This window comes from Rhamphochromis sp. 'chilingali' (assembly GCF_963969265.1).
Source record: "Rhamphochromis sp. 'chilingali' genome assembly, chromosome: 12".
NCBI lineage: Eukaryota > Metazoa > Chordata > Actinopteri > Cichliformes > Cichlidae > Rhamphochromis > Rhamphochromis sp. 'chilingali'.
Window position 1 is genome coordinate 28805279 of NC_137939.1, and position 19246 is coordinate 28824524.

Here is a 19246-nt window from a genome sequence, read left to right on the forward strand (position 1 = left end):
GGTCGTAGCCTGACATCAGGTAGTCCATGACTTCTTTTTCTGCAGAATAGGTCTCCTCCTCTGGCTCTGCCTCAAAAGTGAAAAAGTCCATCTCACCTTGGCTGCTAGATGTAGTAGCACTGGGCACACTGGCAGGGTTTTTTGCCAGAGGAGCAGTGGTGCAACACTCTGCTGTCAGAAGCTGTTTTACTCGCTCCCTCCTTCCTGCATCTCTCAGCCATCAGAGTTTGAATTTTGGACAACTGGCAGCTGCAAGAAGGGCATCTTTGTCATCCAGCACACCGGCGAAACGAGTCTGAATAGCCTAAAAAACATAATTGATATTTTTATGCCTACAATTTATTATGTTATTGAATTATTTGCAAACCATGCCTAATATGAGATCAGTATTATGGATTTATTTTGTTTTAGGTTACTTGTAAACATTTTAATTGTTTTAATCTTATTTTTCAATGATAATTAATATTCTGTTCCATGTTTGTGAATTGTATGAAGCAAAAAATCTGACTAATTTCAAGATAGAGCGTACCTGTACAATGGCATCTGGAAGGCCTGCAGTCATCCTGGAGAGGTCATCTTTCACAGCCTGGGTCTTCTGCATCAGAACTTCAAGTGTTGGTAGTAAAGTTCCATATGGACAGTCGCCTTGTAAAATGTCCAGTGCTGCAGTCAGAGGTTTCATGGCCATGCAGTACTCATGCAGGAACTGGTATTCTTGATCTTTGAAGCACTTCAGTCCTAGCTTTGTTCATTCAATTTGAGTATTCAGCTCACCCATGGGGATTTCTGCAATTCTCTTTACAGCATCAAAAAAGGAATTCCACCTTGTGGATGTTGGTATTAGGAGCTTTCTTTTGCTGATTTCTTCCACTGTTTCTGATGCAAGTGTAGATCTACTCGATTTGGTCCAAAGAGCTGTGCATTTTGCTGTGCTGCTCCTATACACAGCCCTGCTCTCTGCATTGGTTGTTAAATGTTTCTCCACATCACGTGTGCAAATTATGTTGATGGTGTGCGAAGCACACCTGCGGTGCGGGGGAAGAGACAGCTGACCATCACTTTCATTCTCAGCCGAGAGGATTTCTGACAGATCAGAAAAAGTGACATCATCGTCTTTGGGGCTGGACTCTTCCTCCTCCGTCTCATCATCGGACTCCGTGACAGGATGATAAACTTGAAACGCCTTAACAAAGTTGGATCCATTATCAGTAACTGTTGCAACTACTTTGTTGAGTAATCCATAAGAGGAGTGGATGTTTTCGATTTCTGTACCAATGACATCATACGTGTGTCTACCACGAATTCGCCTACATGCTAATGCAACCTTGTGACGCTCTAATGTGGTTCTACTGATCCAGTGGAGCGTTACTCCCATATAGCTTCTGTTGTTAGCAGTCCAAATATCCGCGGTAGTTGAAACAAAGTCAATCTTATTCAGTGTGGCCTTCAAATTTCTCTCCATTTCTGTAAACTCCTTCTCCAAGTAAGAAGTAAAAGTCGTTCGGTGAGGCAGCTCGGCATTAACAGAAGTAGGGATCTTTTTTATTATGGCACGAAACGAGGGCGAGTCAACAGTGTTTATAGGTAGCATTTCTTCTACAATATACTGCGCGACCAACTTCTTCAATTCTTCATCACTTACTGGTTTTGCACCAAAGTCCAACTTTTGTTGTTTGGGGGGTGTAGGACCTTCTGCGGAAGTCACGGCTCTCTGCTTCGGACCACTTGGTGGGACTCTCTCTGTGAGTTTGACTGTGCTGTGCTGCGACTCCAAATGTTTCTTTAAGTTTGACGTAGTGTTTTTGAAGGTAGATAACACTTTTTCGCCAACACAGAGTGTACAACGAACCTTAATATTTAAATCTTTAGTTGACAGAAACTCAAAATAGTGACCATATTTCCAGCTAAAGAACGAACATCTCTCTCCCTCCATTGTTGTTTACACTTTTTTACGTCGCTGGCTGCTTGTGAGCGGGAAACATGACCTGTCGCTTATGTGACGTTTCACGACACGTATGCGTTTGTCATCCGCTGAGACGAAAAGAAGAAACCAAATCTTTTTGCTTAAAAAAATAGTAACGCACAGTGGTTTGGACAAGTAACTTTAATCTGACTACTGTTATGGAAATAGTAACGCGTTAGATTAGTCGTTACTGAAAAAGTGGTCATATTCGGAGTAACGCGTTACTAAGCAACGCGTTACCGGCATCACTGGTTCTGAGTCTTATTACTCCCTGTCCACATTCATTTGAGAAGATTCTTTCAAACTCTTTGAACTTGCTCAGGACTTCCGTTTTTTCTCTTATGAAATACACTTTACAATATCTGGAGTAGTCATCAATGAAAGTCACAAAGTACTTTTTTCCTCCAAGTGACTCAGTTTGAAAAGGACCACAAACGTCACTATGCACTAATTGCAACTTGCGTTTTGTTCGTATTTCTCCCACTGATTTGTAAGGTTTTCTTGATAATTTGCCCTCAACACAAGCTTCACAAAAAATGTCCTCCTCTTCATTTGTAAAGCTAACCCCTTTTACCAAGTTTTTGACTTTTTTCAGATTTGTAGTGTGACCTAGACGCTGATGCCACATACTTGCTGGAACTGAAGCAGTTGACGCTCCATGACAGGTTGTGCAGTTTCCCTCAATATCCAGCTGATACAATCCGTCAGATCTTTGTGTTCCCATTCCATGGAGAGCTCCATTCTTTCCTCTTATGTAGCAATGAGTCCTTTTGAACTTCACTGTGTTTCCCTTCTTGGCAGCAGCTCCCACTGAGAAAAGGTTCATTGATAATTTGGGAACATACAGCACATCATACATTGTGACATCTTTTCCATTACTAACTCTGAATGACATTTTCATTGTTATGTTGCCCAGACCTAAAGCCTCAACTACTCTGCCATCACCGAGTTTCACTGTTTGTGGTTCTGAAAACTCTTGGTAGTTTTGTAGAGCTTCTTTATTCCATGTCATGTGTTTTGACGCTCCTGAATCAATTAACCATTCTTCTTGTTGTGCATCACTTTTACATGACTCATTTACAACAAAAGCTCCCTCATATGAGTCCTCTTTGTCCTTATACACCACGCTTTTAGCCTTGTGGGCCTTGTATTTCTTTTTAATGCTTGGACAATCACGCTTGATATGTCCTTCCTTCCCACATTTGTAACATCTCCATGAGTCGGAGCTGTTTGCTCCCACTGTTTTTGATCCACTCTGTTCATTTCTATGCATCTGAGATGACATCGCTGATACACTACTGGACACAGTGGTGTTGTCAGTAAGCACTCGCTTTTGTTCCTCATTTATCAAGGCTTGTTGAACAAACTGTAGTGTCAGACTGTCCATCTTTGTCTCCAAAGCAGTAACAACAGTTGCATAGCTGGGTGGCAAACTACCTAGAAGGGTGACAATTTGATCTTCCTCTTCAATTACAGAACCTATTGCCCCTAGCTGATCAGTAAGTTCCTTCATCCTCTTTAAATGATCATTGAGATGTTCTCCTTCCTTCATTTCACACCAGAAGTACTTCTTCTTCAGAAATAGCTTGTTAGCAACAGTATCTCTTTCAAACTGTGCTTTTAGCATCTCCCATGCTTCTTTGGGGGTCTTACAGTTTGTTATCAAGTACAATTGGGGTGTACTTACATTCAGTACCAGCACTGAAAATGCCTTTTCTTTCTTCCGTTCAAATTCAGCTCGCGCTTGGGCATTAGCATCCGCAGCTAACTGCTCCGTCTCCTGTACCATACCCCACAGTCCTTTTGCCTTCAACAGGTGCTCCAGTTGAAATTTCCACGTTGCCCAATTCTCCGGTCCGCTCAGCTTGTCAATAAACAGTCTATCTTCCATTGTGAATCCCACAATTCTGTTTATGACTCCCAAAAGAAAACGTGTTAGCAGCTTCCCTTGGCGACCTCTGGGCCCATAACCTGATGTTTTTAACGAACACCTTTTATTGCTTGTAATGCACAGACACACCAACAGAGGGCAGTAATATCTCTTCAACATTCATTGTAAAATTACTATTACAACAGAAACGAGGCTGGGTCTTCCAACATGACAATGATCCAAAACACACCGCCCGGGCAACAAAGGAGTGGCTCCGTAAGAAGCATTTGAAAGTCCTGGAGTGGCCTAGCCAGTCTCCAGACCTCAACCCCATAGAAAATCTGTGGCGGGAGTTGAAAGTCCGTGTTGCTTGGCGACAGCCCCAAAACATCACTGCTCTCGAGAAGATCTGCATGGAGGAATGGGCCAAAATACCAGCTACTGTGTGTGCAAACCTGGTAAAGACCTATAGTAAACGTTTGACCTCTGTTATTGCCAACAAAGGTTATGTTACAAAGTATTGAGTTGTATTTTTGTTATTGACCAAATACTTATTTTCCACCCTGATTTACGAATAAATTCTTTACAAATCCTACCATGTGGATTCATGGATTTTTTTTTTTTTTTTTCACATTCTGTCTCTCACAGTTGAAGTGTACCTCTGGTGCAAATTACTGACCTCTGTCATCATTTTAAGTGGGGGAACTTGCACAATCGGTGGCTGACTAAATACTTTTTTGCCCCACTGTATGTGTATATATTAGGGGTGCAACAATATTCGTATCGATATTGAACCGTTCGATACAGTGCTTTTGGTTCGGTACGCATATGTATCGAACAATACAACATTTGTAATTTATTTTATCAATTTTCCTTCTGACGATGCTGTCTGTGTTGAGCGCTCAGTGAATCTGTGTTCGACTACTCCGCCTAGGCTGCACTGTCCAGCGCAGATCCACTGAGCGCTCAACACAGACAGCATAGTCAGAAGGAAGAGCGCAGGGCAAGCTAGCGAGACAGTGGTTAAGCTCTCCTTGCAACAGGCAAATTGAACCTCATTCAGATCTGGCGTTTGGAATTATTTTGGTTTTCATGTGACGTATGACCCTGAAGGTAAGCGAGTCATGGACTAAAGTAAAACAGTATGTTGGATGTGCCATGCAATGCTCAATTACATTGGTGTGAACTAGTGTGTTAGCGCAGTTAGCTCGTTAACGTGTTGGCCGTCTAGCCCCATGCACGGAGCGATCGGCGGTAGCTCGTTAACGGAGATTTGCCGTGTTGTGGCGTTAAGGTCATTTCAACGAGATTAACCTGAAAGCACTAGTGGGAACACAACGAATATGACTGCACATTTACACCGACATCATCCTAGTGCAAAGACAAGTGGAAGCAGACAAAAAAAAGCAAGCATGCTACTAACTTTAGCCGAGTCATTTAGACAGCTGTTAGCACGTGATTCTCCTTATGCTGCTGAGAATATAGCCCAGAAGAAGCGGATAGTATAGCTTTTATTTTGGAAAGAGACATTTCTCTGTAATAAACTCTCTTTTCCAAAGATGAGTGATTCCTCAATCAGATACAGGGCTTGCAATATCGCTAGCCCGACGTCCCGGAGCTAGCGATTTTTTCAGTCGGGCTACCAAAATCTATCTCTTCCCTGCCCGTCGGGCTATTGTAGGAAAAATATATGTCAATGCTTTTGCATTCTTTCAGAAATGTAGCTGGGTAATTATGTCATTGGCATCGGTGAGCCACTGTCAATATGTGACATATTGAAGTCGCGTTTGAATTTGCGCTTGTTTTTTTGCTTTCACTTTGCAATCGTGCGAACTGTGTATAGAGAGCGACAGCACTGATCTGTGAGTGATGATAATTTGTGCACCAATTCCTCTGACATCGTCTTATTAATCGTTAGCTTACTATGCAAACATGACAAGTGAAATCTCCCGCAGCAAGCTTAAACATGTGAGAGGTTGATCGCGCAGAGAATCGCTGAGCGTTATGTGAGTGCGTGTGTAAAAGCATTTCAGTTCTGCTGAGCCAAATAAGACAGGTCGGGGTGAAGAAGTGACAGCCAAAGAAAAGCTTACCACAAAACTGAGAAGTTATGACAAATCAGACTATGAGGCAAAAAGAAAGTGCAGCTTTATGGTTTCATGGACAAAAGAATTTCTGTGGCTGCAATATGATGAGCTAAATAACCAGGGCTGCACATAAGTGGTCCGCAGGTGCGCATTCGCTGTCAAAATAAAAAACACGCACAAGGGTTAGGGTTAAATTTAAAAACTGTACTTTTGAGTTAAAATATCTATTTATAATTTTAATAAATGACAAATTAAAAATGCATGAACATTTTTTTGTATCGAAAAAATATCGAACCGTGACACCAAAGTATCGAACCGAACCGAACCGTGAATTTTGTGAGAGAGAGATAGCTTCCCATATATTTATATATCATAGCCAACAGGCAGGAATTCATAGTTTGTCTTAATGTTAAAACTAACTTAGTCCCACATTTACACCTGGTTCTTAACCAGGGCCCTGTTTCAGGAAGCCGGTTTAGTGGAAAAACTGAGTAAGTATACCCTGAGTTAACGAAAACTCTGGGTTTTCGGTTTCACAAAGCGAGTTCAGATGAAGCCTGAGTGAGTCACTATGACGACACACGCCGTGAAGCTAACCTGCCCCCTAGCAGGTTTACTACAACTAACCCTGACTGTCTCCGCCCCTTTGTCGGAAACCTGACAGTAGGAAGTGTCAGACATGGCGTGCCCCTTCCTTGAAGAGCCAGTAGATCGTGAAGCCCAAATTCTCCGCAGAGCTCTCCGCCGGGAGAGAGTGATCAGAGCGCGTTTGGACATTTTATCATTTACTGATGATTGTCTGTGCGAACGTTACCGTTTCTCAGCACAATCTATAATTTATTTGGATAACATCCTCAGGCCATATATTACGCATGTGACACATCGCGGACATGCTCTCAGTTCTGTACATATTATTTGTATTGCACTTCGGTTTTTTGCAAACGGGAGCTTTCTGTATAATATTGGTGAAGCTGAGCACGTTTCCAAGGCTACCGTCTGTCGGGCAGTCAGGAATGTTACAGTTGCACTGAAACGTCTCCTGCACTCGTTTGTGGTGTTCCCCGGTCATAGACCCACAAGATTCATCAAAGAGGGATGCCACAAAATTGCAGGTATCAGGATGACCAAAACTTAATTTATGATGTGGTGATACTTGAACTACTACTTAAATTTTACATTCATTTTCAGGGTTCCCAGGCGTGATTGGCTGTATAGATGATACTCACATTCCAATCATTGCTCCTTCAGTAAATGAAGGAGACTATGTGAACAGGAAGTCTTTCCACAGCATTAATGTACAGGTACATAGTTCCCTGTAGCATTTCAAACTAACAAATTATTTCATCATAGTAATGGATGCTAATTTGTGTTCTCTGCACTGTGAAGATCATATGTGATGCTGCCAACATTATCACAAATGTGGAAGCCAAGTGGCCAGGCTCTGTCCATGACTCACAAATATTCCGTGAATGTACACTGAGCACAAAATTTGGACATGGTGAGTTGAAAATACTTTAAAATATATAAAGACCAATTGCTTCAGGGACATTTGAACTGAAGTGTACCCTTCTGTCTTAGGAGAGTTCACTGGCTACTTGCTTGGTGATAGGGGGTATCCATGTTTACCCTATTTGCTTACCCCTTACCCTGACCCTGAACCGGGCCCACAGCAGCGATATAATCTGGCTAATTGCAGGACAAGAGCCAGAGTTGAAATGACTATCGGAATGCTTAAGGCCCGGTTCCAGTGCCTGCAAAGACTCAGGGTCACCCCAGAAAGGGCATGTGACATTATTGTGGCATGTGTGAATCTTCACAACATTGCCACAATTAGAGGAGAACACTGTCCTTCTGAACCAAACATCAGCAGTGATCCAAACCATGAACATCCTGACCCTCCCACGGACATACAAGATGGAAGAGCAGTCAGAGACACCATATGTCACAATCATTTCTTTTGACCCATCACCTCAACATGTTGAAAGAAGAATAAACAGATTTTTTGTTCAACTGGCTTTATTGGTCACCTGTGTTTCCTGTACACAAAGTATTAAAAGATGTAAACCTCATAAAGTGTCTCTGTTGCTTCCTCCTCTGTAACAGCTGTCAATGTTTCTTCATTATTTTCCTGTAGTAAAGAAATAAACAACATTGCTGTTCTACTGTAAACTCATATAATCTGTGGAGTATTACTCACAACTGCATGTTGGTCTGGCTCAACAGGAGGCTGCACCAGATGCAGTACACCATCACCATCAACTGATAGAATATGAGGTTTATACAGGTCACTTATAACTTACAAGGGACCAAATGGCAATTAACAAACATACCAATCACCTTACACTTCATTGTCATTATGCTCTCAAAGACAACCAAGACTGAGGAAGGCAAAATCAGTAGGAAAATAACTTCACTACAAAATAATCCATTATGGTAAAGAGTTTATCAAATGAATGAGTAGCACTGCAAAGGTGACTGTGAAGAAAGGATGTATGCACATCATGTATTATTTTGAATTTACCCCCTATGTAGGCACTTGTGTCTTGCGGGGTTATTGACTCAGAGGATGTCCCCGCAGAGATGCCTTCAGCCACAGGGCGCCCACTGTTTTGGCTGAGGGCCAACTGCTCAGCCTCTGTGAGTGGTGGTGGTGGAGGACCCCCACCTGTTTTTCGGGCCTCCGCTTTTTTTCTGTTGGCTATAACGGGTCACATTTGAGCATACAGAGTAAGCAAATATGTACTTGTAATGTGCTCAGATAATTTCAATAAGTGCTTACAGAGGGGAAATTAATGTAGCCTCTAACTGCAATTGATTTACATCGGACAAACAGACCAAGCACTATGGCTCATAATACAATTACACCTTACCTGTTTGGACTATATTTTTATATTTCATTTTTACTTGCTGCCAGGAACGTTTGGGGCCTGTTGGGTTGCACCTGCGCTCACATCACGTCACAAAATAAAATGTATAAAATAACAAATAAAATAACATATGATAAAATAACGTGTTAAATGGGTGGAAATCCCTAGATCAATGTTTAAATTAACACTCACGCATTGACTCTGTCGGCTATGTTTTGCCATGCATGCTCACTTTCTTTTGCAGCTGTGGCTGTGTTACTTTTTTCCGCGGAATTTGCATGTTATCGGCATATGCTGCCATCAGAATTTCGGCCTCAAGCGCTGTAAAATACATTGACCGCGCCTTCGTTCACTCCGTCTCCATGGTGACTCGCTTAATCTGTGCTCCACTGATCAGGGCTTTATGTATCCTCGTCCGCGCGCTTCACTTGGGGTTAAAGCAATTCCGCGTTGACTGAACTACTTGTTATCAGCCTTTCTGAAACCGAATATTCCGAGTTGGACAGTTCGGGGTTACTCAACCCTGCGTATCGTTTTTCACTCTGAGTTTTCTAAACCGGCTTCCTGAAACAGGGCCCAGGTGTAAAAGCGCCCTGAGGCAGCTTTTGTTGCGATTCGGTGCTATATAAATAAAGCTGAAGGGAATTGAACTGAATTGACTGTCAGCAGCAGGACTACTGAACTCAGACAGAGGGCGCCACTGCTCTCTGCTGCTCCACCTCATCAGTTCCCAGGCCGTGTGCACATGGCTCTAAATGTGCCAGAACATTGTGTACTGAACGTTGTGTGCTGCACTACAAAGTGAAACCCTCTGATCAGTAATCACATCTTTACTGTCATCAATATACACACAGCTGGACATTGTTTGCAATTTAATTTCCTTCATATTTTCCTTGAAATTAGGTTCTTATTTTGTTGTTGATTTGTGTTGCCTGTTGTGTTTGTTTTGTTTATTCTCATTTTGACTTTAAAACCCACGTATCTGTGAGATGTAAATTGGTCGGTGTTCATCCATTATGCACATATTACAGTAGTTCAATGTTCATTCTGCACCACATGCCTGATAATCCTTGTGGTGACAGGATTTGGTTTTAGTATGAGAAATCAAATAAGAGTAAATCATTCCATTAATTAAATAATTAATAATTAATTCTACACACAGAGAGAAGGACTGGACTGAGCACCCTGCAGCGGGCCGGCCTGGATCATGCTTCGGCATCTTGCACCCTCAGCTTATTCTCACAGGAGATTAAGGCCCTATAGATTAGGATCAGTCAGATCTATGTACACCTGTGCACACTTGCAGTCTAAATGCTGGTGGGAAGAAGAGAGGGCAGGAAGTGTTTCAAATAAAGCAGTGACCTGGGTCAGAGGAGAAGCAGGCCACATGCTGTAGCAGTGGCTCCAAGTGGGAACTGCAATTGGATTTGCAGTGCATCATTAAAGCAGGAACTGCAGACAGCAATGACACAATAGAAGTCCAAGGTAGAGGTCATATGTCCGGTGTTTATCTCTTTACATTGAAAATACAACTTGCTGTATTAATATCAATATTAAATACTTCAACAACCAACAATAAAACTATTCTTCAAACTTGGATTTGTTTGTTTCAGTTTATGTGTAAAGTCTGACACAAGCCTGGATTTTTAAGACCGAAGATCCTCTCTTTAATATCGACATGGTCTGCAGTGGGACAGTTTACTCCTTTTACATCAGACCGTTTCAAAAAATAAAGAGTGACGGTGAAGCCACATTTGCACGGTTTCCAACACATGACTTAAGTTTCCTGTTCTTTATTTTCTTTGTTCTATAGCACTGAAATACTGAATCATTCCCTCATTAACTGTCACTAAGTGTTACTGTGATGTCCTGGAAGCATCTGAGGGAGAACATTCAGTACAAACAACCAGTTTTAAACCCAAACTCAGTCCCTGTCGCAATCCTTCAGCAACACCAGAGCTGGAATTTTGAGGCTGTGCCAAAAATAAAGAATAAAAAATGTCTGTAATTTCTAAAAAGTTAATATAATTATCTTCTTAAACCCCTGAATCGAATCTAGAAGAATGCACTTCAATCACATGGAAATAACTGGCATTATTGTTTTTATGAGTTTAAAACTGTATATTTGATTTCCACTTTCCAGTCAGACAGAGGAGTGACTCAGACAGATTTGGATAGAGCAGATTAGGATGAACAGAAGGCACATCTCAGCTTTGATGCAAGTTAATGTGTGTGTGTGTGTGTTGCCTGTCAGTGCCACGTGCTGCCCTAGAACAAGACAGCGACACATAAGAAGTGGGTCAGTCCAGTATGAAAGAGGCAGAAACAGCAGCCAACTGCAGACTGCCCCCTCACTCTGCAACTCAAACTATAAAGCAGGTTAATTTCATTTTATTCAAGTTTAAATGACAGAGTCACAGCTTTATTAACGCTTTTAAGGAGGAAAAGCAAAACCAATAATTGAGGTGGGTAGGAACAGTCCCATCAGTGAGGAGGTGATTCAGACCACAGTGAGATGCAGAGTGGACACACCTGGAGCACAGCTGGACAGATTCATAAGACCGTTGAAGCAAAACTAAACACGAGGCGAGGAAGTATTAAAATAAAACTGTAAGTAGTGCACACACCAAGGCCCAGACTAAGACACATGAACTTGATACAGGTATCGGAGACAAACAGACAGGTAGGCATGACTGACCGGAGAGACAAAAGGACAAAACACAGAGAGATTATTACGGGATCAACACGGGATAAACACAGGAACCAGAACTAAATACGTATTAATGAGACAAGACAGGGAACCAGACAACCGCAGAGACGGGACACGGAGAGGCCAGACAGACACGGGGAGTGGACGGGGAGACAAGACTGACCTTCACAGGAGATGCTGATGACAAGACAGAGAACTAAGGGAACTAACAATAACAAACTTAGAAGCATTACAGAATACTAAACTCAAGAACAACTAATCAGACCTTGAATGTGAACATTTCTCAAATACAAAGGAACAAATAAAAAGTCCAGAACAAAATCTCAAAGTACTCGGAAAAAGACCCAGCACCATGACAGAAATGTACCTGGAAAGAGAGACGGGGACAAAATCAGCCCAGAAAAAGTTGATACAGTTACTGTAAATCAGGTGATTCTAAATTTGTTTTAGAATAAAACTCCTTTCATGTTTATACACACATTGTTTTCTTGCTTCAACTGGACAGTTACATAAAGAGGAGGTTTAGTATTTACTTAAGTCAAACTTGGTGTCAGGGGGCTTTGCTGGTGACACTATTGGAGATTTATTTAAAACTAACGACACACTGAACCAGCAAGGCTACCACAGCATCCTGCAGCAACATGCCATCCCATCATTGATTTTTCAACAGGACAGTAACCCCAAACACACCTCCAGGCAGTGTCACGGCTATTTGAAGGAGAGTGATGTAGTGCTGCACCAGATGGCCTGGCCTCCACAGTCACCTGACCTAAAACCAGGGATGGTTTGGGATGAGATGGAGCGCAGAGTGAAGGCAAAGGACCAACAAGTGCTCAGCATCTCTGGGAACTCCTTCAAGACTGTTGGAAACCATTTCAGGAGACGACCTCATATATTATCATAGTGAAATGTACAAGAACATTTATTTTTACAGCCCTGTTTTATAACATTATATTTTATATGATAATATAAAAAAATGGAAAGTAACGCAAATAAACAAATATATTAATTTATTTTTATTTAGGGTAATGCAGTGGTAAGCAATGATTTGGAATGGATTTTATTAAAAATGAAGAAAAAGAAATGTAAATGGAATTCTATTCATGCACAAGAGCTTCAAATAGATCATAACAAAAAGAATAAAGAACATAGAAGAAAAAGATGTCATCAATGTGCAAAAAGAGATTTTTCTGGTAGATAAAACCTAAAAACAGAACAACTGACACACAATTCAGACCAAGAGAACAAAACCCTCAAACATCAGTTACTTTGTGGATTCTGTCCTTTCACAAAATGACTCATTAAAACAACTTTTAGACACCTTGATGCTGTCATTAGAGAACACGACATTCTGTGTGAAGATATTATTTACCCAGATCAATACTTCTTTTTTGAGAAGCGAAGCCCACACAAAAAGAGAGAAGCCATTAGGCCCACTAATTATCATGTAAGCACCCCATTAAGCACATTGTGTTTATATCTTATGATGTCCACACTGGCAGGAAAATCAGATACAAAGTCTCTCTCATCACATTAGAGAAGGAGCTGCTGAAAGGACATAACTTATGTCAGACACATTTTCTTTAGATCAAAAAGATTTTAAAAACTCTGACATTTGCTGATTTTTTTCATAATCAATCAACAGTTAGGAATGGAAAATATATTTACAGGGATTGCTGTAAAAGTTTCACGTTGCCACTCATAAAAATACATAAATGATTTAAAGTCCCCGTGTACCTCAGGACCACTGTGAGCAGGGTGCCTATTTTTAGATTGCCCTGTGAAAGTTCCTTTCTGACTACTTACTTTTAGGCTACGTTCACACTGCAGGTCTTAATGATCAATTCCGATTTTTTGATCAAATCTGATTTATTTGTCTGCTTGTGCACACTACAAATAAAATGTTACGTTTCTCCAACATCGTCTTCCAAACAGTTTCACTGACATCTACACTGGATGGCCAGGAAGCGTTCACGATGTCTTCTCCCGCGCTGATAATTGCCGTCTGTCTTGTGTCAGTGACGTAAAAAACGGATTTAATGCGACATGACCATTCACACAGCCTCGCTTTCTAAAACATCAGATATGTATCGGATTCAGTACCACATACGAAAGTGACCCAGATCAGATTTGAAAATATCGGATTTGTGCTGTTTACACTGTCATACCATGATCGGATATGATCGGAAAAAGTCGCATCCGACTTTTTTGACCCTATGGGATCCATATCCGATGACATATCTGATGATTTACATTAAGGGCCATCAGTCAAACAATACTGTTTGGTCTGGGTCTAAACAGAGCGCGTTGTGTGTGATGCCTTCTTTTGTGCATGCGGGCCGCTTTGAGGAGTCACACTAGAGCGCGTTTGCTGTCACATTTTATTTATAGTGTGAACAAGCAGACAAAAAAATCGGATTTGATCAAAAAATCGGAATTGAGCATTAAGACCTGCAGTGTGAACGTAGCATTCCTACCAGACTGCTCAAAGAAATCCTGCCATCGATTAATGCTTTCATTTTACATATGATCAACCTACTAGTATGTATATACCACAGGCCTTTAAGGTACCTATATAACTACATCCAGCTGTCTTAGCTAATTATAGGCCAATCTCCAACCTTCCTTTCACATCAAACATCCTTGAAAGAGTAGTTGTCAAACTGCTAACAGATCATCTGCAGAGGAATGGCAGAAACAGCTTTAGTGAAGGTTACAAATGATCTTCTTATGGCCTCTGACAGTGGACTCATCTCTGTGCTTGTCCTGCTAGACCTCAGTGCAGCGTTCGATACTGTCGATTCAATTCAATTTTATTTATATAGCGCCAAATCACAACAAAAGTCGCCTCAAGGCGCTTCATAGATACAGAGAGAAACCCAACAATCATATGACCCCTATGAGCAAGCACTTTGGCGACAGTGGCAAGGAAAAACTCCCCTTTAACAGGAAGAAACCTCCGGCAGAACCAGGCTCAGGGAGGGGCGGCCATCTGCTGCGACCGGTTGAGGTGAGAGAAGGAAGACAGGATAAAAGACATGCTGTGGAAGAGAGACAGAGGTTAATAACAGATATGATTCAATGCAGAGAGGTCTGTTAATACATAGTGAGTGAGAATAATATTATGACCATAATATTCTATAAGAGCAATTAGAGCAGGCTCTATATCTATCTAATAGACTCCAGTCTGTTCGTGTAAATGGAGAGTCCTCTTCACACACTGAGGTTAATTATGGTGTTCCACAGGGTTCAGTGCTAGGACCAATTCTGTTTACATTATACATGCTTCCCTTAGGCAGCATCATTAGAAGGCTCACTCAGAACTCATTCAATTATTATTAATCAGAATTATGAACAGAACTGACCTTTTTATTAAGCCATAGCACAGTCCACTGCTGTGCATTCATGGATTTAAACCTGTAATGTTCAGAGCTTGTAAAATCATTTTGGTTCTGTATGGGACATGAATACTTGAAAAGCTGTTAAAGGTCAAATCTTCACTGGTATTTCTTGTCATCAGAATGAATCAGGATCTATAATTTGGGACAGATTCAATAAAAATGTCTCCTACAAAGTCCTCAGACACTAAGAAAAAAAGCCTCAAATTGCAAAAGACTGAACATTTCTGAATATAAATTTGACTTTTACCATACTGTGAAATAAGCGTGTAGAATAGTTTTTGACAAATTTGCACCATTAATTCCAAGTAAGTGATTAAGAGATCTGGTGCTCTCTAACAGAACAGTGTTACTGCAGCATAAATCACTGCTCACTGTGGTGAAGGGATCACGTGTCCCAGGAGCCATTGTCTCCCAAGGCAAACTGCTCCTGGGTGATTAAACATCAGGCTAAATGTACAGTGGGGCAAAAAAGTATTTAGTCAGCCACCGATTGTGCAAGTTCCCCCACCTAAAATGATGACAGAGGTCAGTAATTTGCACCAGAGGTACACTTCAACTGTGAGAGACAGAATGTGAAAAAAAAAAAAAATCCATGAATCCACATGGTAGGATTTGTAAAGAATTTATTCGTAAATCAGGGTGGAAAATAAGTATTTGGTCAATAACAAAAATACAACTCAATACTTTGTAACATAACCTTTGTTGGCAATAACAGAGGTCAAACGTTTACTATAGGTCTTTACCAGGTTTGCACACACAGTAGCTGGTATTTTGGCCCATTCCTCCATGCAGATCTTCTCGAGAGCAGTGATGTTTTGGGGCTGTCGCCGAGCAACACGGACTTTCAACTCCCGCCACAGATTTTCTATGGGGTTGAGGTCTGGAGACTGGCTAGGCCACTCCAGGACTTTCAAATGCTTCTTACGGAGCCACTCCTTTGTTGCCCGGGCGGTGTGTTTTGGATCATTGTCATGTTGGAAGACCCAGCCTCGTTTCATCTTCAAAGTTCTCACTGATGGAAGGAGGTTTTGGCTCAAAATCTCACGATACATGGCCCCATTCATTCTGTCCTTAACACGGATCAGTCGTCCTGTCCCCTTGGCAGAAAAACAGCCCCATAGCATGATGTTTCCACCCCCATGCTTCACAGTAGGTATGGTGTTCTTGGGATGCAACTCGGTATTCTTCGTCCTCCAAACACGACGAGTTGAGTTTATACCAAAAAGCTCTACTTTGGTTTCATCTGACCACATGACATTCTCCCAATCCTCTGCTGTATCATCCATGTGCTCTCTGGCAAACTTCAGACGGGCCTGGACATGCACTGGCTTCAGCAGCGGAACACGTCTGGCACTGCGGGATTTGATTCCCTGCCGTTGTAGTGTGTTACTGATGGTGACCTTTGTTACTTTGGTCCCAGCTCTCTGCAGGTCATTCACCAGGTCCCCCCGTGTGGTTCTGGGATCTTTGCTCACCGTTCTCATGATCATTTTGACCCCACGGGATGAGATCTTGCGTGGAGCCCCAGATCGAGGGAGATTATCAGTGGTCTTGTATGTCTTCCATTTTCTGATGATTGCTCCCACAGTTGATTTTTTCACACCAAGCTGCTTGCCTATTGTAGATTCACTCTTCCCAGTCTGGTGCAGGTCTACAATACTTTTCCTGGTGTCCTTCGAAAGCTCTTTGGTCTTGACCATGGCGGAGTTTGGAGTCTGATTGTTTGAGGCTGTGGACAGGTGTCTTTTATACAGATGATGAGTTCAAACAGGTGCCATTCATACAGGTAACGAGTGGGGGACAGAAAAGCTTCTTACAGAAGACGTTACTGTCACGGTTTGCCGGGGCAAGCCGTGTGGAATATGAAATAGGACCCAAAATGCGGCAGCTCTGGTGCAGGTGAGTGTTTATTTGACAACCGAAAATACAAACAGCAATGGTGTGGGTACCATGAAACAGGAAAACCTAAACTGGGTAGAACTAATAACACAAACCAGAAACGAGGATGCAGGGAGGTCCGGGGAAATACATACGGGAAGACGCAGGGAGACCGAGGGGAAACAACACAGACGAACCAGCAATTACTAAGACAGAAAATACAACCTAAATACACTCAGAGAACACAGGGAGATTACACACAGGTGGAAAACACAGCTGGGAGTGATTAACATAACGAGACTAGGGAGGCAACTGAAAACACTCACATAAGACGCAGACCTTCACAATAAAACAGGAACTTGCACATGAAGGGACACAAACTAAGAAACGCGGACTAGATACAGGAACACACGGGCGGAACAGAGTAAACACTAAACAGAGGAAGAACAGAACCAAAATCGAAGAGAAAACACAAATGCTGGGTCAAAAGGACCCAGGATCATGACAGTACCCCCCTCTCAAAGGCTGGCTCCAGACAGCCCAACAAGAAACAAAAGCCAGAAAAAACAGAAAACAACCCGACCAGGGCGGGCGGCGGGGGCCCAGGAAGGAGGGCCCGAAGCAAAACAAAACCGGAGCACCAGAAGGCCAAAAGACAAAAACAAAAAAACGAGCCCAAAACCAAAAGAAACGAAGCACACCACAACACAGGAAAAAACAGAGTCCAAAACAGAAGAGTTCAGGGGGCCGGCCAGGGGGCCGACAGCACAGGAGTCCAAAACAGAAGAGCTCACGGGGCCGGCCAGGGGGCCGACAGCACAGGGGTCCAAAACAGAAGAGCTCAGGGGGCCGGCCAGGGGGCCGACAGCACCAGGAGCCCAAGACAAAAGAGTTCAGGGGTCCGACCGTGCGGACGGCAACGGCGGCGACGTGGACACAGTTCGGGGGGCCGGCCGTGCGGAAGGCAACGGCGGCGACGTGGACACAGTTCGGGGGGCCGGCCGTGCGGAAGGCAACGGCGGCCACTCAGGCGATGGCGATCCGGACCAGGCGAGGCTGCAGAGGCTGGACCAAGCGAGGATGAAGACTCGGATGAAGCTGGACCAGGCGAGGAAGACAACTCGGATGAAGCTGGACCAGGCGAGGCTGAAGACTCTGATGAGGCTGGACCAGACGAGGCTGATGATGATGCTGAAGGCTCCGAGGCTGGACCAGACGAGGCTGATGATGATGCTGATGCTGCAACAGGCGATGATGATGCTGATGCTGCAGCAGGCGATGATGATGATGAGGCTGCAGCAGGCGATGATGATGATGAGGCTGCAGCAGGCGATGATGATGATGAGGCTGCAGCAGGCGATGATGATGATGAGGCTGCAGCAGGCGAGGAGGCTGCAGCTGGCGATGAGGCTGCAGCTGGCGATGAGGCTGCAGCTGTTGCTGGCTGGACAGGCTCCTCGGGCCCTCCAGCTGACGAAGCAGGAGGCTGGACGGGCTCCTCGGGCCCTCCAGCTGAAACAGGAGACAAAGGCCGGAGCGGTCCCTCGGACCCTCCAGCGGAGACACGAGACAAAGGCCGGAGCGGTCCCTCGGACCCTCCAGCAGAAGCCATCACAAAGCCAGCAGGCATGGATTCCTCTGGCAAACACGAAGGCAACTGGCGATGCACTGAGCACTGGCTCTGCCCAGGCAACGCTGACATGGTGCAGTTCTCAGGTGGCGGCATAAACTTCAGGGGTCCAGAATCAGCCGGGGACTGAGACCTAGCCTCTGGGGAAGCCCTGGAGCGGCAAACTGTGCCAATGGCGGCTGAACCATGAAAAGCACCTTGAGGTGAAATTAGACTTTCTCCCTGCATGGAGTGAATGAGTGAAACCGGTGATACTGGAGCCAGAGCTACGGGTAGCGGGGGCACTGGAGCTACTGGGGCCTGCGCTACAGGCGGCACTGGAGCTACTGGGGCCTGCGCTACAGGCGGCACTGGAGCTACTGGAAACTGAACTGAAACAGGTGAGTGTTTATTTGACAACCGAAAATACAAACAGCAATGGTGTGGGTACCATGAAACAGGAAAACCTAAACTGGGTAGAACTAATAACACAAACCAGAAACGAGGATGCAGGGAGGTCCGGGGAAATACATACGGGAAGACGCAGGAAGACCGAGGGGAAACAACACAGACGAACCAGCAATTACTAAGACAGAAAATACAACCACTCAGAGAACACAGGGAGATTACACACAGGTGGAAAACACAGCTGGGAGTGATTAACATAACGAGACTAGGGAGGCAACTGAAAACACTCACATAAGATGCAGACCTTCACAATAAAACAGGAACTTGCACATGAAGGGACACAAACTAAGAAACGCGGACTAGATACAGGAACACACGGGCAGAACAGAGTAAACACTAAACAGAGGAAGAACAGAACCAAAATCGAAGAGAAAACAAATGCTGGGTCAAAAG

General features: G+C 43.4%; 1 protein-coding gene across 6 annotated transcripts in view; it reads right to left on the reverse strand.

Annotated features, from left to right (window-relative positions):
- Positions 1 to 19246, reverse strand: part of LOC308406649 (mitochondrial carrier homolog 1-like) — a 241718-nt gene that overhangs the window by 66327 nt on the left and 156145 nt on the right. The gene's annotated exons all lie outside the window — the stretch shown is intronic.